Source organism: Monodon monoceros, unplaced genomic scaffold (genome assembly GCF_005190385.1).
Source record: "Monodon monoceros isolate NGI ecotype Baffin Bay Population unplaced genomic scaffold, NGI_Narwhal_1 Super_Scaffold_7, whole genome shotgun sequence".
In the NCBI taxonomy this organism is placed as follows: domain Eukaryota; kingdom Metazoa; phylum Chordata; class Mammalia; order Artiodactyla; family Monodontidae; genus Monodon; species Monodon monoceros.
The window spans coordinates 76,991,071-77,017,432 of NW_021703784.1; the positions used below are offsets into that span (position 1 = coordinate 76,991,071).

Here is a 26,362-nt window from a genome sequence, read left to right on the forward strand (position 1 = left end):
GCGTAGCCACTATGGCAGATGACAGGTTCTGAATCCAAAAAGAATTTGATAGGCTGAAAGAACAATAAGACGCATCAAAGAAGATAGCACATTATAGGGTAAGAGTTGAAAGAACTAGGGATTTTTTTTTTTTATGGTAGTGTGCATCTGTTAATCCCTTATCCTCATTTTATCCCTCCCCACCTTCCCCTTTGGTAACCATAAGTTTGTTTTCTATGTCTGTGAGTCTATTTCTGTTTTGTAAATAGGTTCATTTGTACTCTTTTTTAGATTCCACATATAAGTGATATCATATAATTGTCTTTGTCTGACTTACTTCACTTAGTATGATAATCTCTAGGTCCATCCATGTTGCTGCAAATGGCATTATTTCATTCTTTTTTATGGCTGAGTAATATGGCATTGTATATATGTATGACATCTTCTTTATCCATTCATCTTTTGATGAACACTTAGGTTACTACCATGTCTTGGCTATTGTGAATAGTGGTGCTGTGAACATTGGGGTGCCTGTATCTTTTTGAATTAGACCTTTTGTCTTTTTCCAGATATATGCCCAGGAGTGGGATTGCTGGATCGTATGGTAACTTCAGATCTTGGGATTTTCTGAAGAGAGAAAAGAAACCTTAGAATGGACAAGGTAATGGTCTTCAAATATGGGGGCAGGAAGGGGCTTCATTATTAAAAGGGAATTCTAAAGAGAACTGTAATCAAAGATAACCATGAATATAAGGTTCTAATAAGAAATTACTTTGTTTTTTATAAATTTATTTATTTATTTATTTTTGGCTGTGTTGGGTCTTCTTTTCTGTGCGAGGGCTTTCTCTAGTTGTGGTGAGCGGGGGCCACTCATTTTCCTCTCCCGTTGCGGAGCACAGGCTCCAGACGCACAGGCTCAGCGGCCATGGCTCACGAACCCAGCCGCTCCACGGCATGTGGGATCTTCCCGTACAGGGGCATGAACCCGCATCCCCTGCATCAGCAGGCGGACTCTCAACCACTGCGCCACCAGGGAAGCCCGGGGGCCACTCTTCATCGCGGTGCGTGGGCCTCTCACTATCGTGGCCTCTCTTGTTGCGGAGCACAGGCTCCAGACGCTCAGGCTCAGTAGTTGTGGCTCACGGGCCCAGTTGCTCCGCGGCATGTGGGATCTTCCCAGACCAGGGCTCGAACCCGTATCCCCTGCATTGGCAGGCAGACTCTCAACCACTGCGCCACCAGGGAAGCCCTACTTCATTTTTTAAAAAGAAAGAAGTTACTTCATAGCACATGGAGCTGTTAAACAAAAAGTAATCCACTGTCATTTGTTCATTTATTCCACAAATATTTATTGAGCACACCTACTACATGCTAGCGCTTCGCTGGGTACTGAGGATACAGCTGTGAACAAGACAGTCATGGTCCCTGCCCTCAGAGACAGGCTGAAGCAAAACAAACAATGAAACTAACAAAAAATTACAAGCTTGTATGTCATAAACAATAAAAGGACAAAGGTGAGTAAGAGGGATGCGCTATAAGCAGTCAGGACAAACCTTTCCATGTAGGTGCCGTTTCGTGGAGGCCTAAGAAATGAGACGCCAGTTTCATAGTCATGGAAAGAGTGTTCCAGGCAACAGCTCTGGGGCAAAGAAACGAGTTTGTGTGTCTGAAAACACGAAAGAAGGCATTGGGGCTGGAACACAGTGTGTGAGGGGAATAACAATGAGAGAGAAGTTTGGAGACATAGGTAGAAAGCAGAGCTTTGTGGGGAGAATAAGAAGAGTAGATTTTAATCAGAAGGCAATGAGAAGCTGTTAAGAGGCTTAAACAGGGACCAACCTGACTGATTTTTGTTTTTAAAAGAGCCCTCTGGCCACGGTGTGGAGAATAGATAGGAGAGAGGCTGCAGCAGAAGCAGGGGACCAGTAGAGGCCACTGCAGTGGTCCAGGTGAGAGAAGATGGTGGCTCAGGCTGGAAGGGTGGAAATGGAGAGAGAGAGGCAAGTGAGCAAAGCCAGGACAGCATCCTAAGAGGGGACGCGCTCCAGGTCCCCAGAAGAGCTCAGTCAGAGCTGGGATAACCACTCCCTAGTGGGCCTAAGAAGGAATTCATATCTCTTAAATCCCCCTTTAATTCTGCCACTCTACAAAAGACAGAGAAGACCATTCTCTAGTAGGAGGGGGAAGGGGAAGCTGTGATAAAGCGAGAGAGAGGCATGGACATATATACACTACCAAACGTAAAATAGATAGCTAGTGGGAAGCAGCCACATAGCACAGGAAGATCAGCTCAGTGCTTTGTGACCGCCTGGAGGGGTGGGATAGGGAGGGTGGGAGGGAGGGAGACGCAAGAGGGAAGAGACATGGGAACATATGTATATGTATAACTGATTCACTTTGTTATAAATCAGAAACTAACACACCATTGTAAAGCAATTATACTCTAAAAAAAAAAAAAAGAAGAAAAGATAAAGTCTAGTGCAGGAAAAAAAAAAAAAACAGAGAAGAAATTCAAGAAGAGACGTCAGCATGTGAATAAAGTCCCTTGTGGGTTCAAGACATTGTTCCCATTGATTTACATGCACAGGCCCCATTTTTCTGAAACTTTTAGCCATGAAAGACACTAGGTTGGACCAAATTCCTCCAAAGAGTTAATTACTGGCCTGACCCCAGGAGGGTCAGAGTAAAACAGGAGCATGTGGAAGGCATCAAGCTTACAACGCGGACATGAGCAGCTCTAACGGAAGCACTCCATTGCCAGGCACCGTCCCCATCATTCTACAAATTAGGCGGAGCCTCTGGAATCCCAGCTGTGCAGCTGCTGCACAGATGTGTGCTGGGCACTGGGATGAGAGCAGAGAAGGGGGGTTGGAGCGTAAAGATTTATCCAAATCAAACCAGGGCTCTTGGTAATTAAGGAAATGACCACCAGTGCTGTCCTGACCGTGTAACCTGGAAGATCTTTTCGAAATGCGATCCTGCCCTCATTCTCATCCCCAAACTTAAACTCTGTTTAACACTGCTTTTGAGATGAAGACCAAAATCCCTAGCATGGTCTTTAAGTAAGAGGAGCATATGTCCCGGTTTGCCCAGAATAGTTGGAATTTATGCCTATTCGGGTCATTATCAATAGCCCTTCATCTTACGTTCACAGGTGTTTTGGTCTAGACAAGAAATCCTGGGGTCCCCATGCCTATAAGGTCCCATGTGGTCTCTCCATTGCTGGTGTCTCCATCCTCATTTCCTGCCATGCTCTGAGCAGCCACCACACTGTGCTTCTTTCGGTTCTTCCAATGCTCCATCATCTCTCCTGCTGTAGGAGGTTTACATAAGCTGTCCTCTACCTGGAAAGCCCCTACACTCCCCTCCCCTTCACCAAATCCCTGCCCCTCCTCCTTCAGATCCTTCCTGTCCAGGCACGTTCTCCTTTAGACTATCTTTAGCTCCATGTATGTGCCTCTCCTCCACAGCACTTATCACAGTGGGTCTTATTTTATTTACATTTATTTGGGTGATTCTTTAGTTAATGTTCAACTATCTCTCCTATTGCAATCAGGTCAGTGACCATGTCTTTTTGTGCTATTGAAAGTCAAATGCCAAGCAGATTTTGACTGACTGACTGAATCAATGAATAAATAATAAATGAGTTAATGAACAAATTACTGATTACTTTCTGGCTACTCTTGCCCAAACAAAACCAAACAAGACAAATAACAAAAAATTGTATGTTAATACACTAGGGTAATGGTAAGAGGTGACATGATTAAGATCTCTGTAATATATTTATTGGTCTGTGAGTGTGTGTGTGTGTGTGTGTGTGTGTGTTTTCCAAATAAGTATTGACTTCCACACTGGTCATCTCTTAAAGCTGGACCCTTGTCCCAGAGACATAGCTTAAAATTCAGTGAATTTCTAAAACTCCCCTTTGGAACTTGCCTGAAAAGTCTTAGTAATACTCTATTAAATCTCCTCAATAATGGCAAGACTCCAACCTATGGAGGGAAGTTTTGATTTCTGGAAAAGCCAACTGACATCTTGTACCAAGTCTGATGAATGAGCGTGGAGACCAAGCCAGACAGGGGTGTTTAGGTCAAAAATGAGGTAAAACTTAATGGGAACCAAATCTCTCATGTGTCTCCAAAACTGGCTCTAAAGGTAATTCCAAATACTCTCTGAGCCCTTGCACTTGCAGCAAATGTTGAGAAAGGAGACAAGCCTCCAATGGGACTGTTTTGAAAGATAAGTTTAGTTTGGTTATTCAAAAACATTTGTGGAAAATCAACCTCCACAAACAAATTCGTCAGAATGACAATCCCACCTCCCAACAAGGTGGTGCTTTTGAGTTTGTAAAGGGCTTCCCTCTAATTGATCAAGGGACATCCCTTTCAACAAGTGCCCACTCTAAGAGATTCTGCTATTTTCATTTTGAAGAGCAAGGCAAATGGGGTTGAGGAGGTGGGGAAATGAAATCCAAGCTCTCCTGGGGTCATGAGTCATGAAGGCTTTAATGAAATCTAACACCTCCCAGCACTAAGCATGACTGGAAAAATAAATACCAACTCCCCAAGACAGCATCACAATGTGTTCCAGCCAAGAGTAGACATCCCTCAGAGCCCACCTGTTTGTGCTTCCTCATCTCAGATCTGCCGGGGCCTGTCCCAGGATTGAGAAACAAAACTCAGCTCTGAAGTTCCATTAGCACCACCAGAATGTTCGCCTAGTGGCTTCTGGGTGGGACAGGAAGGGAAAAAGTATTTTCTGAGCCCCACCTTAACTAGGCAGGAGCCAAGTGCAAGGAGGAGCTTCAGAGCCTAGAGCACTGGATCATGTGATCTGCTTTATGGCCCTTCAAATGCATCAGGAAGAATGGAAAATGAATACACTGGGAAGATTGTGTCTTGAGGGCTCTCCATCTTACCGCTCATAACCATCTGGTGTCAAATCTAGTTTCGGTTTCAGAATTTCAGTGCCATAAATTGGTCTAAACATGTTGTGTAGCACTTATAAATTAGCTTTTGATTCCCAATCTAGAGTGTAAAGCATTTCAGCTCTTTGGAGCACTCTCTCATCTATTGTAAGTGTGAATCAGGAGACACAAAGACCAAAGAAGCCATCTAAGATTCACAGAAATGCATTCTTCACTGTGGTGGCAACAGAAGTTCAAGGGAGTCAAAAATATGGTCTCGTCCTAGGTGGAGGCAACCAAGCCAGAAAGACAACCAAACCTGGAGAAGTCAGAAGTTAGAGCAAGATGATAAAGCAAAATCTTAGAAGTAGCATTAACCTGGGGATTGCTCAAAACACTCCAGCTAACCAAAACGCCCTCAAGTATCCGCTATCAGTGCCATTGACTGAAGGGAAATCTTTTTTCTGGCCTTGGGCCTTGGCAGCCAATAGAATCAGGGGTGTTTCTCTCTCCCATTTGTTAGATTCATTTTTACCCTGTCCCTTAGAGAGGTCTGCTTCCTTCTGGAATCTGTTATAACTGGTGTGACCACAATTTATTGGAGGCACATTTGAACACAAAAGTGGCCACTATTAATAATTTTTTTCTGGGAAGTGGGTGTCAACCTGGGACTGTCCCAAGAGACCAAGGACTTGCCACCCTCCTTGTAACAGATGCATACTCAGTGGATGACCTCCGAGCTGCTCCATGTTTCCCAGGGAAGGAAAACAAGTAGGACGATACCCCTTTCTGAGCCACATGAAGCCAACCACCATGTGCTCAAGCTGGTGTCTAACATACAACAGGTCGTGAAATCACAAACCACACCACCCACTATGCCTTGACAAACAAGAAAAGACTTGATATTTATCAAGACAGCCAGACGTTTGCCTCCATACGTAAACATCCTCTGTCCAGAGGCCCAGGGAAAGCCACCACCTCCCCTATGTAGACATCCAAACCCCCATTTCTCCACACCTGCCCCACCCCTAAACCCATCTATTTTCCAAGGGAGTGGAACACCTTCCGTGACCATGATGATGGGAAGCATCTGTGGATAATTGGGTTTAAGGATTTGATGACAGATTTTCTGATGTTCGTTTAGTTTAAGAAGGTGGCCAGCAGTGTTTCTCATACTTGAATGTTCGTAAGACTCACAGTGTTTTGTGAAAATGCAGATTCTGTTGCAGGAAGTCTGAGGCAGGACCTGAGATACTGCCTTCTAACAGGCTCCCAGGTGATGCTGAGGAAGCTGTCCAATGGCCCACACTGAGTAGAAAGGTCTGCAGCATTTATTGTAAAGGCTTAACTATATCTTAGATGTCTTTAGTGCTGACGTGAGGGAAAGCATGTAAAAAAATCTGTACCCACAAGGCAACACGGTGGAAGGAAAGGGGGAGAACAGAGGAGAAATAGAGGGAGAAAGAAAGAAGGAAGAGAGGGAAGAGGGAAACAGAAGAGAGAAAAAAGAAGAGAATAAAAATATACAAAATTAAGTTAGGCTAGAGAAGAAGAAATAACTGAGGGTTAAGTGGGTTGCTTTGGCGTAAGTGGGAAGAAGCAGCTCGATCCTCATAGCCTATAGCACCAGCAGGCCACGGCTATAAAAATCTCAGAATCTTTTATTTTCACAATTGTTGGCCAATTACTTACACACCTATAGGATAGTGTCCTCTAGTCCAGTGACTTCCAAACTTTCTGATCACGGGTCCCCTGAGAAATACACTTTACGCTGTGACTCCACACACACACACACACACACACACACTTATTCTACAAATACCTTACAGAATAATACTTACCATTAATATTAGCAAAAGGATATTTCCTATTCAATTCAATGTCATACTCTAACCTATTCATTTTTCAATTGATCAAACTGCAGTCTGATAGAGGGAGACACTTGCCTAAGGTCATAGGGTTGGTTGTGAGCAAGGTGGAGACTGGGACCCAGCTCCAACCTCACTTTCCATCTGTTTCACAGCCACTGCATCTTGACTGGGTGCACTTGACGACACAAACTCCAGAAATGGATTTCAAGGCAAGTTAGCAAGCTGAGATTTAGGCTATGTGTTAGGATAAGATCTTTTTATATTAACAGTTTCTCTTTTTATTTTGTGCTTCATTATCCCCAGACCTCACTACCTAAGTAATAGTAATCTCCATAATCATTGTCTTCTAGAAGGGATGAGATAGTACAGAAAAGTAGAAACCATCCTTCGTTCTCTTCTTGGCTTCAGTATCTAAAAACTTAAGCCAGTAAGAGAAGATTTAGAGTTTAGCCAGAAAGGATAACTGTATTTGAAGAGAGATCTCCCAGCCACCAGCCACAAGTCATGAAAAAGATATCCCAGGTGAGGGTGAGGTAGAGGGATGAGATACAAGAAAGGGTTAATGATATAGGAAGTGTCCAGTGGAAGGGTCTCTATCATCTTTCCTGTGTAGGGTCTCAAGGAGGAATCCAAACTCTAGACACTTTGGAAGGAGACAGGAATATCCCACGACAGAATTACAACAAGGTGTGTGAAGGCAGGAGGACCCCTTCTAGACTTGCCTGTGGCCCAGAGAAGTGTGCAAAAGGTGGAAAATAGCACTGACCCAAAAGGGCAAGGCAGATAGGAAAAAGAATGTCTCAGCGATAGTCAAGGTGCATGGAAAACCAGCCAAATGGCACCAGATGATGTAGGTCCCAGTGCCTTGGTACTTTGTAAGCTCACTCAGAATTTAAGTACAATGTTGAAGAAAGTGGCAGGTCCCCACATTGGCTGAGATTTTGTTTCTACTCCCTATGCTAAGTGATGGCCCAGAAAAAGTTCCATTAGTGAGCAGAAACTAAGAAAGTCTTATTTCTTGAATGCATGAGTTGACGAACCAAGTCTTTTCTTTTTTTCTATTTCTATGATGGCATGTGGATACAGTTTTTTCAAGAAAGAAACACAATAAACAACAACAGTTACTTCTGAGAAGAGACTTTCACTGAATAAATTTCTATATCATTTGCATTTTCTAAATATGCATAAATCTTAGCTTTGTAGTTTATAAGTTCTTCTGGAGTTAACATAAGCAATAGAAATTATGTATTAAAATTCGAATTTAAAACAAGGATAATATTTATGGAGTATATATAGTCTCAAGAATGCATGAAAAATTCCTAGAAGAATGCACGAGAAACTGTTAACACCTGTTGAGCCAACAGGTTGGTGGTAGGAAAGAGACACTATTAATGTACGATTTGAATGTGTTTTACATGTTATATATTTATTTTTTTTATTTCTTTAACATCTTTATTAGAGTATAATTGCTTTACAATGGTGTGTTAGTTTCTGCTCTATAACAAAGTGAATCAGCTATACGTATACATATATCCCTATTAGTTATTACTTTTCCAAAGTAAAAACAATGTGCTCCAACATTGGCTTCTTCTTTTGCTGATCTCCCATCATACCACATCTGCACTACACAGATGGGTACTTGTGGTCCTTCATCACTTCAGAGAGCACAAGCTTCTCCAGTTGGATGGTAATGATGTTGAGGATGAATGTCATCTAAGCCCTCTTGGTAGTTCCCACAGCACTAAGCACAAGGATGAGTATATAGTAAGCATTTAATAGCTACTCATTGATGGACTTTTTGTCATGGCATCTATATATGTATTTGTGAAACGATTTGCTTAATGATTTGCCCCCCTCACTGAACAAATTGGGGAATTAATGACCATTTTTCTTACCATTGGATCCCTGGCACTTACCTTGGGACCTGGTGTATGGTAGGTGCTCAATAGATATTTCCTGAGTTTTCCACGTTTCCTTCCTGAAGCGCAAGCATGGCGGTAATGCCTTGACTACTCTCAGCAACTAAGCTTGTTCCCGCAGTAGCAAGCTCCCGCAGCCTCTCCAGACGCATGTCATGTTCACAGAGAAGGTACTCCCTGCAGCCCATCCGAGAGAGGAGGATTCCAAACCAATACTTAGGCCAGCCCAGGCCCTTTACACACCCACACCTCCTCAGACCAGGGGAGGTGACGCCAAGACTATTCCAGGTGGAATATGCACTTCATAGACACAAACTAATATCTCTGATCTACAAGGAAGCACAAGGGAAGAGTGGTACAGACCACACAGTGGTACTGCTGTCCAACCCTACGTACTATATGAGCAATGAAATCCCCTATACTTTCCACCAAGACAACAATTTCCTGTACCTGTGTGAATTCCAAGAGCCTGATAGCATTCTGGTCCTTCAAAGCCTCCCCGGCAAGCAGTTACCAGCACACAAGGCCATGCTTTATGTGCCTCAGAGAGATCCCAGTCAAGAACTTTGGGATGGCCCCCGATCTGGTACTGATGAAGCAACAGCTCTAACTGGAGGGGACGAAGCCTATACGCTGGAAGAATTTCAACATGTTGGACCGAAACTGAAAGCTGAGACACGTACACGGTGGTATGACTGGATGAGGCCGGCTCACACAGCTCCACTGTGACTACATGAAGCAGTTGGCAGAGGTCAAAGCCAGGAGCAAGAACAAGGTTCGGGCTGTGCAGCAGCTGGTACAGCATCTCAGGCTGATCAAACCTCCTGCAAGAGCATGGACTTGAGGATATGGCGAGGGGGAGAGGGAAGCTGGGACGAAGTGAGAGAGCGGCATGGACACATATACACTACCAGATGTAAAATGGATAGCTAGTGGGAAGCAGCCACATAGCACAGGGAGATCAGCTCGGTGCTTTGTGACCACCTAGAGGGGTGGGATAGGGAGGGTGGGAGGGAGACACAAAAGGGAGGAGATATGGGGACGTATGTTTATGTATAGCTGATTCACTTTGTTATACAGCAGAAACTAACACACCATTGTAAAGCAATTATACTCCAATAAAGATGTTAAATATGTATATATATATGTATATATATATGAATGCCCCCCCCCAAAAAATCTCCTGCAGAAATTGAACAAATGCAGATTACTGGGAAGCTGACATCACAGGCTTTCATAGAGACCATGTTTGCCAGTAAAGCCCCTGTAGAGGAAGGCTTCCTTTATGCTAAGTTTGAATTTGAATGCCGGGCCCGTGGCGCAGACGTCTTAGCCTACCCACCTGTGGTTGCTGGCGGTAATGGGTCAAACACTCTGAACTATGTGAAGAACAATCAACGCATCGAGGATGGGGAAATGGTGCTGCTGGATGGAGGTTGTGAGTCTTCTTGCTATGTGAGGGACATCACTCGTACCTGGCCTGTCAATGGCAGGTTCACGGCACCTCAGGCAGAACTCTATGAAGCTGTTGCAGAAGTCCAGAGAGATTTTCTGACTCTCTGCTCCCCTGGAACAAGCTTGGATAACGTCTACAGCATGCTGCTAACACTGATAGGACAGAAGCTTAAAGAGCTGGGGATCATGAAGAACATTAAGGAAAATAATGCCTTCAAGGCTGCTCGAAAATACTGCCCGCATCATGTTGGCCATTACCTCGGGATGGAGGTCCACAGCACCCCAGACATGCCCTGCTCCCTCCCTCTGCAGCCTGGTATGGTAATCACAGTGGAGCCAGGTATTTATATTCTGGAGGATGACAAAGATGACCCTGAGAAGTTCCGTGGTCTTGGTGTACGGATTGAGGATGATGTAGTGGTAACTGAGGACTCACCTCTCATCCTTTCTGCAGATTGTCCCAAAGAGATGAATGACATCGAACAGATATGCAGTAGGGCCTTGACCTTCATTGCGACCCACATGCATCTCAGGCTCAGGAGGACGTTGGCCTCTGTGCACGTGTGCTTTCTGGGGGTCTCTGTGTGGACATTTATATACGTGTTCCACTGGGGAGTGCAGCAGCTATATGAGTGTGTGTAATTGTATATGTTGTCTTTTTTGTTTTATGTAGCTAGAAATCTGGGAAAATGAATTTTTGGATGGTATATTACTGCAACTTTAGTAACATTAATTCTGTAGAATTAATGAATCAGACAAGTTTAGTTTTAAGATGTAAAGAAAGATCTTGGTTACATATGTCCATGCATTTCTGTTAACACATGGATAAATTCTCTCCTTCTCTCCAGGTCCTCTTCCCCTTCTGCACTTTTCCTGAGATCCACCTAATGTCATAAGATTTTTGGGTAATGCTTATATATTTTGAGCCAATCACCAAGGTCTTTGCCTACACTGAAAACCACCCATCAGTGATTGTGGGTGGCCAGTACGTACCTTCCATAACACCTGCCTACCTATCCAGGAGCCCACGTTTCTACCGGAGCCACGTGAGCCTTCAGGGCACTGGTGTCCTACAGTCACACCATTCAGCCACAGTCCAGATTCCAGCAACACTAGCTATTGGACAAAACGTTTTTGAGCCTTTCTTAGTATTTGGTTGCCTGGGACCTGGAAGGTGTTTAGATTCTTGATAAGGAAGGAAATGAAAGAAAGAAAAGTATATCTGTGTCTGCTATAGATCCAGACCTCCATCCATCTGTTCTCAATCTAAAGATGATTCCTTTCCCAGACATCCATGCTTTCTTTATAGATTCTTAATGCACTGGCCCTCAGAGCACACCCTTGAAGCTGCTTCCCTGGCCAAGGGCAGATCCTCTACTTACCCTATTAAAGTCAGAGGAATGGCACCCAGTATTCAGACAGGCACCCCGGTTATCATTCTGTGATTTCCTCTAGTGCCGATAAAAACAAAATATTCAACCCACCCAGTACCTGTAAACACCCTGTGATCCTTTTCTTCCTTGGACGTTAGCCCTGGAAGGACAATGGTAAAGACTCATGTTTCCCTCAACACAGCACTGGATGCAATTACATAAAACTCACTTTGCAAAGTGAACAGGGCTAGACTACTGCAAATAGGTTATTTGGGAGCTTCTGTCATAAGGGGAAGCTTTAAGAACTAGTGTGTTCACTTCCTTTAAACCTGAATATGAGCCTAAGATGTATAAAGCATGCTAATTGTTAGAACATAAATTCGAAAATTTTTTTTTTTTTTTTTTTTTTGCGGTACGCGGGGCTCTCACTGTTGTGGCCTCTCCCGTTGCAGAGCACAGGCTCCGGATGCGCAGGCCCAGCGGCCATGGCTCACGGGCCCAGCCACTCCGCGGCATGCGGGATCCTCCCAGACCGGGGCACAAACCCATGTCCCCTGCATCAGCAGGCGGACTCTCAACCACTGCGCCACCAGGGAAGCCCTAAATTCGAAAATTTTTAAGAAAATATTTGCTTTAGGGAAGAACGGGCTAGGAGATTAACACTCCTTGCAGTGCTAGAGGTTTGCCCGTCTTGTCGGAGAAACCTAAGGTACAGAGCCCAAAGCAGACAGGCAGTGACTTCATCAGGAGACAAAGATAATGTTAGCAACCAAAGTGATATAAATTGTGTCCTGACAGTGCTCACGCACAAATGCTTGGCTTTGCTCAGCAGCTGTGGGAATGCATGGCTGCACAGCTGGAGTCATCACCCCTGCGCCTGCTCTCCTCACCCACCTCCAACTTTTCAGTCCTGTGCTTGTTACTTCTAAGAGGGGACTGAAAAGAAACCCACAACTCTGGCTTCTCATTCCCTCCGCCTCTGTGGCCTCAACAACCTTTTTCTGAAATTGGGTTTCCTTTGTTCACTTACAATCCTGGAATAAGGAATTTCCTTTTCTTCCTATAAATCATTTTCTGTAGTCCTCAACTTTCTAGCTAAAAGCTTAGGTGGCTCTTATGAATAGCAGCCTACTTGGACATGAAACAGACTTCTGGCTGGATTCCTGGCGAGTTCTACAGGTGTTGCAAGTCACATGTAGAACGACTGTTGTGGAATTTTTCTGGTGATTTATAGTCCCTGACCCAGGCATATTGTCCTTTGAGTCCCCGATTAACCACAGCAGCTAACATTTGCATCAGACGATTAGGACCTTCAAGAAATGACACAGTGGGCTTCCCTGGTGGCGCAGTTGTTGAGAGTCCGCCTGCCGATGCAGGGGACACAGGTTCGTGCCCCGGTCCGGGAAGATCCCACGTGCCGCAGAGCGGCTGGGCCCATGAGCCATGGCCGCTGAGCCTGCGCGTCCGGAGCCTGTGCTCCGCAACGGGAGAGGCCACAACAGTGAGAGGCCCGCGTACCGAAAAAAATAAAAAATAAAAATGACACAGTGAGCGTCTCAGAGCAGTGGTTTAGGGACTGTCTGATCTATTCAGGATTGGTTGAGCAGATAATTGGGCACAGTGCTGGAATCTTGTTCATTCTTAGCCTTACCACAGACATGCTGCACATTTCCCTCCATGTTTCAGTATAATGAATACTTCATATATACACCAAGCTCTTCTAATGAAAACCTTAATTTTAAAAAAAATGCTTCAAATGTTACATTGGAATTTTTCTCCCTGAATTGAAGAGATACCGCTAAAATATTAACAATAATATTAACAATAATCTAAAGGAAAGAAGTATATCTAGATGGCCTCTGCCACATACGTTTATGGTTTTACTTCAGGAATTGTTATTTTTCTCTATAATTAAACTGGGACTGGGTTTTTTATTTGAAACACAGCAGTAGAAATAGAATAATAACTCTCCTCTTCTCATAGTCATACCCAAGTTAGGAAGGTACTTCTCATGGTGACTTAAAGTTCTCTTTGTGTGTCTTCTTTCAAAATATTGTTATCATTTTTATTAATTTTTGTAAGGTCAGAAAAGGAACACTCCTACTATAGACATTATATCTTAATTGGGTTTAAGATCCATAAAATAAGTTAAATCCCCAGATAAAGACATTGCAACTCATTAAAATAGAAAAATTGGGCTTTGTTATGTTTTTCAAAACATACATAACCAACATCCTCCTTAGCTTTCTTAATAATAGAAAGATTGCAAATATGATGCATGAGTGCCTCTCCCTGTCCTGTGTCCATGTCACATAAGTACAGCATAGTGGCTGTCCCACCTGTTCCAGCTGTGACCTCAGAGTCCTTTGTAACACAGGTTTCCAGTAACTGCTGTCCATAAAACAAGAGTTGGGATTTGAGTGAGACTCTGTCTACCAACCCTCAACTGGCATATGATCAATGATAAGGTAACTTCTTTGTGTGTGTATGTTAGAAACTAAGTGAGGGCCCAGGATGGTGGCCCAAGAGGTTTCCAAGCAACCTCTTGCTTGGAAGAGGTTTTTACAGTGTGTTTTTTGTTTAGTTTTGTTTTTTTTTTTTTAATTTTAGTTTCCTGAAGTGGGATCTGTATCCCAAAACTTAAGCTGATAGGGTTAAGTTTTAAGCCTGGACAAATATACTTCCAGCTGAATTGTTTACTAATCCTAATATGAGAAGGTGAATACATCATTAAACCCTAATTGTAGGGCAGAATTCCACTGTCTCAAAGCACATGGGTCTTCCTGGCTCCTCTCACCTCTGCCTATGTGTCACTGGGGAACTTGGGGTTAGCATCAGTATTATGCAGATCAGGGGTCCCCACTGAAACCAAGGCCTCTTGGGGTGTGCTTCAGGAGAAGCTGAGGGAACTGCAGTCTTTGTGAGCATTTCTTAATGCTTTGTATGACTTTTGTGCAATTATGTAAGTTCAATTTGGACAAAATGCTGTTACTTTTTAAGGCCCTATTGACTGAAAGTAGATATGTCATTCCCCAACAAGGGAAGGCCATTTGTTACTGTCATTTTAAAAATAAACTATAAAACAATGTAAAAAAATAAATAAAATAAATATTTCCTGAAGAATAAAATAATAAATGAAGGAATAAATAGACCATAACACACCAGAGATTCATACCACTTCCCTGAGTGTCTCCAAGTGCATTTAACTCTTTCCATTTGGACTGTGTAGACAAGTAATTACCCAGTGAATTTAGTTTCTTGTAAGCACTGAAAGCATAACCTCATCTGCCCCTTGAGTCACAGGCCAGGAATTCTGTCACAGGGATGAATGTCCAGGATTTCCCTGAAGACTTAGCCCTGGTGGAAACAGTAAGCTGTTTTTCCAAAACAAATAATTCCCAACAGCAACATTTATTTCATTTATTTTTATTTGAAATTTTACAGAAGGAAGCCAGAGTTACCGGTAGAGGATCATGTTAGATTTTTTCTGTCCAAGATCTTGAGTTGAATAAATCCTCTCCAAAAAGGTCGCCAGATTGGTATGTTTTAGGATAGTTGGGGGAAAATTGTTCTGGCAATTCTATAAGAAACAAAGAACAAACAATGCTAAAGGGGACTACAATAAATAAAGGGAGTGGTTATGTCTATGTGGTAGTATTCAAGTGATTTTTATTATCTATTAATTATAAAATTAATATATAATATTAGGATAATCATGAAAAACATTTATTTCCTCCTGCCCCTCCTCCTAGTCTCCCCAGTTTGGTGGGCAGGACCATGGGCCACACACTCTCTTTATTTTTTTATTTTTTATTTTTTTTTAACATTTTTATTGGAGTATAATTTCTTTACAATGGTGTGTTAGTTTCTGCTGTATAACAAAGTGAATCAGTTATTCATATACATATGTCCCCATATCTCTTCCCTCTTGCCTAGCCCTCCCTCCTACCCTCCCTATCCCACCCCTCTAGCTGGTCACAAAGCACCGAGTTGATCTCCCTGTGCTATGCGGCTGCTTCCCACTAGCTATTTTACATTTGGTAGTGTATATATGTCCATGCCACTCTCTCACTTCATCCCAGCTTGCCCTTCCCCCTCCCCATGTCCTCAAGTCCATTCTCTAGTAGGTCTGTGTCTTTATTCCCGTCTTGCCCCTAGGTCCTTCGTGATCTTTTTTTTTTTTTTTTTAGATTCCATATATATGTGTTAGCATACGGTATTTGTTTTTCTCTTTCAGATTTACTTCACTCTGTATGACAGACTCCAGGTCCATCCACCTCACTACAAATAACTCAATTTCGTTTCTTTTCATGGCTGAGTAATATTCCATCATATATATGTGCCACGTCTTCTTTAACCATTCATCTGTCAATGGACACTTAGATTGCTTCCATGTCCTGGCTATTGTAAATAGAGCTGCAATGAACATTTTGGTACATGACTCTTTTTTAATTATGGTTTTCTCAGGGTATATGCCCAGTAGTGGGATTGCTGGGTCATATGGTAGTTCTATTTTTCATTTTTTAAGGAACCTCCATGCTGTTCTCCACAGTGGCTGTATCAATTTACATTTCCACTAACAGTGTATGAGGGTTCCCTTTTCTCCACACCCTCTCCAGCATTTATTGTTTCTAGATTTTTTTGATGATGGCCATTCTGACTGGTGTGAGGTGATATTGCATTGTAGTTTTGATTTGCATTTCTCTAATGATTAATGATGTTGAGCATTCTTTTATGTGTTTGTTGGCAATCTGTATATCTTCTTTGGAGAAATGTCTATTTAGGTCTTCTGCCCATTTTTGGATTGGGTTATTTGTTTTTTTGATATTGAGCTGCATGGGCTGCTTGTAAATTTTGGAGATTAATCCTTTGTCAGTTACTTCGTTTGCAAATATTTTCTCCCATTCTGAGGGTTGTCTTTTCGTCTTGTTTATGGTTTCCTTTGCTGTGCAAAAGCTTTTAAGTTTCATTAGGTCCCATTTGTTTATTTTTGGTTTTATTTCCGTTTCTCTAGGAGGTGGGTCAAAAAGGATCTTGCTGTGATTTATGTCATAGAGTGTTCTGCCTATGTTTTCCTCTAAGAGTTTGATAGTGTCTGGCCTTACATTTAGGTCTTTAATCCATTTTGAGTTTATTTTTGTGTATGGTGTTAGGGAGTGTTCTAATTTCATTCTTTTACATGTAGCTGTCCAGTTTTCCCAGCACCACTTATTGAAGAGGCTGTCCTTTATCCACTGTACATTCCTGCCTCCTTTATCAAAGATAAGGTGACTGTATGTGCGTGTGTTTATCTCTGGGCTTTCTATCCTGTTCCATTGATCTGTATTTCTGTTTTTGTGCCAGTACCATACTGTCTTGATTACTGTAGCTTTGTAGTACAGTCTGAAGTCCAGGAGCCTGATTCCTCCAGCTCCATTTTTCTTTATCAAGACTGCTTCGGCTATTCGGGGTCTTTTGTGTTTCCATACAAATTGTGAAATTTTTTGCAAGGATTCTTCAGTAAACGCAAATCAATCAATGTGATACACCATATTAACAAACTGAAGGAGAAAAACCATATGATCATCTCAATAGATGCAGAGAAAGCTTTTGACAAAATTCAACACCCATTTATGATTAAAAAACCCTCCAGAAAGTAGGCATACAGGGAACTTACCTCAACATAATAAAGGCCATATATGACAAACCTACAGCAAACATCGTCCTCAGTGGTGAAAAACTGAAACCATTTCCACTAAGATCAGGAACAAGACAAGGTTGCCCACTCTCACCACTCTTATTCAACATAGTTTTGGAAGTTTTAGCCACAGCAATCAGAGAAGAAAAAGAAATAAACAGAATCCAAATCAGAAAAGAAGTAAAGCTGTCACTGTTTGCAGATGACATGATACTATACATAGAGAATCCTAAAGATGCTACCAGAGACTACTAGCGCTAATCAATGAATTTGGTAATGTAGCAGGATACAAAATTAATGCACAGAAATCTCTTGCATTCCTATACACTAATGATGAAAAATCTGAAAGTGAAATTAAGAAAACACTCCTATTTACCATTGCAGCAAAAAGAATAAAATACCTAGGAATAAACCTACCTAAGGAGACAAAAGACCTATATGCAGAAAATTATAAAACACTGATGAAAGAAATTAAAGATGATACAAATAGATGGAGAGATATGCCATGTTCTTGGATTGGAGGAATCAACATTGTGAAAATGACTCTACTACCCAAAGCAATCTACTGATTCAGTGCAATCCCCATCGAACTACCACTGGCATTTTCACAGAACTAGCACACACTCTCTTAAGACCAAAACTTTGGATGATCTTAGCTTCCTCACTTTGTCTCATCTTCCACAGCCAATGGAGCACTGCTTACTGATCTTATTGTTGGTATTTGTCTTAATCAGCTTGGGCTGCTATAACAAAGTACTGTAGGCTAGATGTTAAAGCAGACATTATTTCTCAAAATTCTGGAGGCTGGGAAGACCAAGATCAAGGTATCAGCAAATTCGGTTCCTGGTGAGAACCTACCTTCCGGCTTGTGCAGCCACCTTCTTGCTGTGTCTTCACATGGCAGAGAGAGAGAAGGAGCTCTACTCTCTCTTCCTCTTCTTTTTTTTATTAATTGAAACATAGTTGATTTACAATGTTGTGTTAATTTCTGCTGTACAGCAAAGTGATTCAGATTATATATATATATATATATATATATATAATTTTTTTTAGTATTTTTTTCCATTATGGCTTATCACAGGATATTGAATATAGTTCCCTGTGCTGTACAGTAGGACCTTGTTGTTTCTCTTCTCCTTCTTATGAGAACACCAGTTCCTTCATGGAGACCACACCTTCATGACCTCATCTCAACCTAATCATAGGTCAAAGGCCCCACCTCCTAATACCATCACATTGGAGGTTAGGGCTTCAACATATGAATTTGGGCAGGGGGGGACATTCAGTCCCTAATACTACTTAACAAATCATTCCAAAACTTAGTGCCTCAAAGCAGTTATTATGAATTCTCTTGGTTCTCTGGGTTAACATGGATCAGTTGAGTAGTCCACATTGGGGGTCTCTCATGCAGTTGTAGTCATGTGTCAACTGGATGTCCAAGATGTCTGGACGTTCACATGTTGACAGCTAATGACAGCTACCAGCTGGGAGCTCAGCTGGGGCTGTCAACCAAAGTGACTATGAGTAGATTTTCCATGTGACTGGAGCTTCTCGATGCATGGCAGCTGGATTCCAAGACAGACTGACCCAAGAGTAAGCATTCCAAAAGGCCCAGGTGACAGTTATATGACCTCTGTATTACCTGTACCTTGGTAATTAGATACAGAATCTTGATGAAATTCAGCTCCTGTCTTTTGGTAAGAATATTTCTTGGGTGGTGCTGTGTACTTCCAGTGGAAAGGATATAAGTCCTGGTTGTTTGTCTTTTTATAATAACAGTCATTGATGATCAAATATCTAGATAAAGTAATTCATCAGGAGTTCAAATCTGCACTTTTCAAAGATCATTCTGGCTATAGCATAAGTTATCTTAAAAAAGGAATAAATGTCACAGTTATGTACAGCTTCATGAGAATGGCAATCAAAATCAAGTCATAATTATATGAAGATTTATTAGGTACTTCATGCTGGTTTGATCATTTTAATAGTCTAAAAGTAAGTTCAAAGGGGAGTGGAAAAAAAGGAATAAAGTGTTTTGGCATACTCTTTCACTGATACTGATCAGTTATTTAAAAAAAGATCCTCATTTTTTTAAAAAATATTTTTCTAATTAAAACATCAGCCCTTAAAGGTTAACAAACAATGTATTCACCCCCACAGCCGGGATGGATAACTGTAGCCCGAAACATTGGGTTTCCTCAAATGCTTACTTTTTCTTTCCTTTCTCCTCTTTTTTTCTTCTCTCTTTTCTTTCTCTACTTCCCACCTCCCTCCTCCACCAACCTTGATTTCTCACTTTTTTTCTCAGGCAAGGAAATATCTTGAGCTTTTTTCTTTTTTAAAAAAAAGAGACAGCCAGTCACAAATATAACAAAATTATAAACACTGTGGTAAAAGCTGCTTTCATCCAGGAGTTTCCCAAACTGAGGAGTATGTACTGCACTGTAGTAGCCATGGTCAGATGTTTTCCTGGAAGGTCCAAAGGCATTTCAGCAAGAAATCAAACCCTATCTGCATCCCTTGAGAGGAAGCAGAGGAGAGGATAGAACACAGGCTTTGGAGCCTGATAAACCTTGACTGCATGGATTTCCAGCTCCACCACAAAGCGCGTCATCGCTGTTACAGTTCCAAGAGGAGATATGCTTCTCAAGCTTTAATGAGCCTTCCAAACACCTGTGAATTTTGTTAGAATGCAGAATCCAAGGCAGTAGTCTTGGAGTCAGGCCTGAGATTCTGCGCTTCTGACAAGCTCCCAAGTGCCACCTATGCTCCTAGACTGTGCACCACAGGAGCCAGTGTTTCTGCCCTAAAAGAAAGTCAGTCCTGCGTGTTCGCTCTGTGGAACAGGATTCTCCCCACTGGGTCCCGATCACATCAAGTGACATTGTCACGGCCTTTGTGACCCACACTAGTGGGAAGTGTCTCTCACATAACTTTGTAATAAGCGGTAACACTTACCCCTTGACCACAGGGTATGGATGGCAACTTACTGCAAGTAATGCTGTGTGTTAAGAAGACTGGGCACTGCCCTTCACAAAGAGAAGACAGCAGGAGGGTTTGGAAGCCCACCAAGAAGCAATACTCTTGTCTCTGTCCAAGAGAAGCCAAGATTTTACCACAGGGCTGAAGTCTGGGTGGCCCTTTGGGTTTCCAGTCTGCACACAAAAAAACGACATTATGATAATTAGTCTCCACAACATGCTTTCAAGGGAGGCATTATTAGACCCATGTTATAGGTGGAGAAACTACAGACATGGGGAAGTTATTTTTCCCACCCAAGGCCACCCAAAGTGTCAGGGATGAAAATGAGGTCAAGAACCAAAAACCATGGGCAAACTGTCCTCAGCATAAACCATGAGACATTTTCTGCAAGGAATGTTTAGGCCCTCGTTAAAAGGTCTATATTAAAAGTGAGGGGTAGAAAAGCACAAAAGAGCTGTAGATAAAATATTTTGTTATTTGTTATAATCTGTTATGATTTTGAACGTATTCATCGCCACAAATGTTTCTCACAGTCACCATTTCTCGAATGTCTTTTATTATTATGTCTGTGTGACTTTGGACATGTTATTTAATCTCTCTGTGCCTCCATTTCCTCCCCTGTGAAAAATTGGGATCTCGCCAAGAATGCAATGAGAGCACGCGTGTAAGGAACTTTAGCAGAGTCTGGCTTGTGGTAGGTATCATGTAAGTATTAGTTATTCCTACACAGATAGTGAGACACATCTCCTCAACAATAACACAAGTTTGCCTGTGGTGGGAGCCATGGGATTCACTGTTCTCTGTTCTCCATGATGCTGGAGTGGTAGTGAACTTGGAGTAGGCTTTAAAAAGTAATTTTCTGTCTGAATCCCAAAGGACAAGGTTTCTCTATGTGACTCAATTCCCTTCCCAAGTTTCATATTGTGCAGACATACCCCTCTAACTTTCCCAGAATAAATATTTGTCATTATATACATGAGATGCCCAGTTTCTAAGAATGTTTTTGTTATCATGATTGCCTCATATTTTATAACCTTCAAAGTGATTTCACAAACGTCATCTCACTGAAAACTTATAGCAATTCTATGAAGAAGGCAAAATCTTAACGTGTCCATTTTATGGATGAGGAAACTGAGACACTCTGAAGTAAAGTAATTCCCTCCGGGTCATATTGATTAATAGTAATAATACTAACATTTCTGAAAACTCAATATTAGGTTAAACACATGAAAATGCTGATATTCTACCTCTTTAAAGCTACAAAATAGTAATTTCATATTGTCCTATGTAAATGCTAAGTGTATCTGTCATTAATCCTCATATCAACTCTATAAGGTAAGAACAAATCCCCATTTTATCAACAAGGGGAGTGAAGATTTAGGGATAAAAACATTCGTCCAGGAATTCCCTGGCAGTCCAGTGGTTAAGACTCCGCGCTGTCAACTCACAGGGCACAGGTTCAATCCCTGGTCTGGGAACTGAGATCCCACATACGCTGCGGTGCAGCCAAAGGAAAATTAAAAAAAAAAGACATTTGCCCAAGGTCAAACAGTGGAGCCAGGATTCAAACCCAGGCCAGTATGACTCAAAGCACAAACTATTAATAACTCCACCATATGGCCTAGGAAATGACAGAGCTTGATGAATCTACTGATGCAACATTTTTAGTATTAAAAACATAACATGTTTATACTCACTCTCCATAACAACCACATAAGGGAGAAAAGATCACCCCCATATTGAAAATGAGAAAGCTGAGATTCAGAAGGTTTTATGGCTTGGTCAAAGTCACATAGCCCTTAAATGTTGGAGTTGGGACACCAACCAGGGCTGTGCAACTTCACAATTTGAGATCTTCGCCACCTGAGGCCCTTTTAAAATTGCCAGAGTCCAGATGCCTCTGCAGACCAATTGAATCACAACCTCTTGAGGTGGAACACGGCGGTGATCTTAACTGTGTTTTATACAGCGCGATTGCCTATTTCCCAGACACACGTTCTGCAGAGAGCTCCCAGCAGCAACTAAACCAAGCCACAGCAATGGGCCAATCTGAGTATCTTCCCACTGACAACAGTCAGCTGTCACTGAGGCTAAAATGGACAACGGTTCATCGAGGGAGGCCCTGCACTCTGCTGAGTGTTTAGCTTTGGCCTCAATAGGTATCCTGAATGGAGACAGCTGAGCATCACTGGAGTCTGGCTGGGGAGCAAGGATGAGGCTCTGGCCAGCCCTGCAGAGTGGGGCAGCCCCTCCACCTTCTCCATCACTCGCATTCACCATATGCAGGGTCAGGGCCACGCTACTGGATGTAAGTGGCGGAGGCATGTATTGCCTCCCACTGGGTCCAGTCACCACCAGTTCAGAATACTTCATCTGTCCGGACTTCACTTATTGTCAAAAATATGCTTCTTTGATTCCTGCAAACCAAACCCATGGAAAAATAACAGAAACCAAATGCCAGGGAAATGGTGCCAAGGCAAACACATGTGAGCCCTGAAATAACAGGAGATACTGTGGTCACGTCTGACCTTCTGAACTGTGCTATGGGTTGAAGCAAAAACAGCTCTTGCTGCTGCTTACGGGGTGCGTGGTAATACTAGTTTATTTGTAGTGCGAAAGAACTTGGATTTAGAGAGATTGCCTTTTGAAACTTGGACTCAGCCAAGGGGCCAGAAATAATATCATTTTGAGGAATGACTTTTTTTTTAAAAGAAGACCACTTCACCTCTGTAATCAACATAAGCCCAGAATCTCCTGATTTTTATCTGTCAGATGATTAATATCTAAGACTCCTAGAGCTTCTACAAATGTTTCTCTTCTGATTATAGCAATATTTTGGTGCAGGCTAACGTAGAAGCAGGAATGCAAGTTCACTTGTTGATTTCAGCAGCCTGCAAGAGATAAATGTGGAAGCGCCCAGATGGAAAAGTAAAATGATGACTCAGGGTCAAAAGTGAATACACAGAAGGCTCCTGAATTCCACACTAACCAGTTCGGGCCCCAGTAGTAAGGCCTGCTAGGGGGCTGCCAATACTTACATTCCCAGTAGCTGTATTCTGGGCACACAAAACAAGTTACTGGGAGGAATTTGCTGGACATTAACATTACCAAGAAAAGACCACAAGTTACAGAGTTCACGCAAATAAAGACTGGTTCCCATGGAAGAGATTAAAACAATCGGCAAGGGCTTCCCTGGTGGCGCAGTGGTTGCGAGTCCGCCTGCTGATGCAGGGGACACGGGCTCATGCCGCGGAGCGGCTGGTCCCTTGAGCCATGGCCGCTGAGCCTGCGCGTCTGGAGCCTGTGTTCCGCAGCGGGAGGGGCCGCGACGGTGAGAGGCCCGCGTACCGCAAAAAACAAACAAAAAAACAAACAAAAAATAATAACAATCGCCAAGCTTGCCTAAGAATGAAATACACATTCTCATATAGTTTTTCGGGTAATATTCTCTTCCTTTAGTTACATCATTTGCTGCATATCCAGAAGATGTGTGTCTTAAAGAGAAAGAAAAATACATGGTAAAACTAGCTTTATTCTAATTATTGTGAGGGGAAATACCCTATAAAACAAGTAATACTACAAATAATTTGCAGTGCTTACTATGTGTTCAGGTACACGGTAAAACTTAACTACTTTTCTTATTAATATATTTAATCCTCACAAACAGTGATTGCCAGAAGTTCTATTTTTATTTTAACAGTTATATTTATCAATCTTATCATCTATTCTTTCTCTTGTTTTAGGGATCAAAAAGTCAAAACATTGTTTAAGAATTAAAAAAGCCCCCAAATCATAAAAATATTTATCCTGTATTTTCTTCTACAAAGTTCCAATATTCAATTGTCATATTTAGGTTTATAATTTATTGGGATTTAAAATTTTTATTTATTTATTTATTTTTGGCTGCATTGGGTCTTCGTTGCTGCGGCAGGTTTTCTCTAGTTGCGGTGAGTGGAGGCTACTCTTGGTTGCAGTGTGTGGGCTCCTCATTGTGGTGGCTTCTCTTGTTGCAGAGCACGGCCTCTAGGTGCACAGGCTTCAGTAGTTGTGGCACACTGACTCAGTAGTTGTGGCGCACGGGCTTAGTTGCTCCGTGGCATGTGGGATCTTCCCGGACCAGGGCTTGAACCCATGTCCCCTGCATTGGCAGGCGGATACTTAACCACCATGCCACCACGGAAGTCCCCTATCAGGAATTTATTTTGGATGAAGATGTGCAGTAGGAATCAAACATATTTTCTTCCAAATGGATAACCAATTTTCCTAGTATCACTTATTCCCAGTACCACCATCCTTTCCACATCAGTAATGTCACATTCCTCATATGTCAAGTTTACATATCTTGTGTGGGTTAGCTTCTGGGCTTCGTTCTGTCTATTCCTGTCATGACACCACACAATCTTAATTACTACAGCTTTATAGTAAGTTTATATCTGGCAGAAGAATTTCAACACCCTCCCCACCCATTTGTCTATTCTTTTTTGATACTGAACTTTGCCCTTTTCTTTCAATTTTAGGAACACTTGATTAAGTTTCAGGAAAAACTCTGTTGAGGTTTTTGCTGTAATTTGCAAGTTAATTTGGGAGAATTGGTATCATCTTGATACTGTCCTTCCATCAATGAACATGGTATGTTTCTCCATTCTGTTGCCTTTTTTTTTTCTATTGACAGAAAGAGTCTTTGTCTTATCCCTGATTTTAAAGAAAAAGATTTTAACATGTCATCCTTAAAAATATTTGCTGTAGGTTTTTAGTAGATGCCCTCATTAATGGAGCAAGTTTCCTTCTATTCCTATTTTACTAATAGTTGGCTGACCATTTTTAATCATGAATAAGTATTGAATTTTATCAAACTCTGTTGAGACAATCACATGTTTTTCTCCTTTCATCTTTTTAATGTCAACTCATCTTTGCATTCCTATGATAAATCCAACTTTATTTTAATATGTCCACTAATATTCTAGTATTTTGCTTACTTAGGCACATGTATTTATAAATATGGCTGGTTTATAATCTTCCTTTCTTATACTCTCTTTATCTGAGTTGGAAAATGTTCCCTTCCCTTCTATTCTTTGATAAAATTGTCATCAGCATGCGGTTATCTGTTCCTTGAGTGATTAACCAAACTCATCTGGTCCTATGGAGGGTTAGGGGGTTAACTTTTAACAGCTGATTCCGTTTCTCTAGTGGTGAAGTTCATACTCTTGTTTCCGTTTCTTCTTGAGAGAGTGTTGATGTCATATTTTTTTAAGATGGGGATCATTTCTGTCTTTTCAAATTTATGGGCCTAATATCTTCTTTTTATCTTTATGATGTCTGTAGTTATAACTCCTTTTTCATTTCTAATATTGTTTGTGAATGCTGTCTTTCTTTTTTTAAAGTTTTGATAAATTAGTTTTATTTCAAAACATCAGTTGGAGTGGACACTGTTCTCCACCCAGATTCGCTAGGGTCCTGTCACTTCTTTTCCAGATTCAGAGTGGTTTTACTTCCGATGGCTAGCTTAAAACTCTTTTTCAGAGGACTGTCCTCAGGCTACTGGAGCCACTTTGCCCACCTATGCAGAACGACAAAAATGTCTGGGAATTCACATCCACTTCAATTAACCCTTAGCCAATAACTGACAGCTGTGGGGATATGGAACCCCTCCTCCTACAACCAAGAGGAACAGCTCTGAAGTATAATACATACTTCAGAAGCCCACTGTGGGATCAGGCTGAAGCTCTTTTCTGTGGGACCTGGCCTGAGATTGTACCTTGCTTAGCTTCTTTTTGCCAACTGGCCTTCACTACCCCCTCATATGCTTCTCTAGTTGCATTTCCGTAGTAGATCGAGGACACACTCATCTTCATCTCCAAGTTTGCTTTGGAGGCACACAATAAGACAGCAGTTTTATTTTTTTCAATTCTCTATATTGTGTTTTGTTTTCTGTGACTTTCATTAATGCATTTCATCTTTATTCTTCTCTTTTTTCTGGAATTTTTGGTATAACTTATTTTCTTGAATGGATGGTTAACTCCTTCATTGTTAGTCTCCTTTATATTATCATTTAAGGCTATAAATTTTACGGTAAGTACTGCTTTAGCTACCTCCCACAAGTTTTCATATGTTGCATTTTCATTATTTTTTAGGTGTAAATGTTTCCTCATTTTCATGCTTATTTCCTCTTTGTGATAATCATTAGTGCTGGTCACTGACAC

General features: G+C 41.7%; 1 pseudogene; it reads left to right on the forward strand.

Moving 5' to 3' along the window:
- Positions 1 to 8,756: 8,756 nt before the first annotated feature.
- Positions 8,757 to 10,772, forward strand: LOC114887587 (annotated as a pseudogene).
- Positions 10,773 to 26,362: the final 15,590 nt, after the last annotated feature.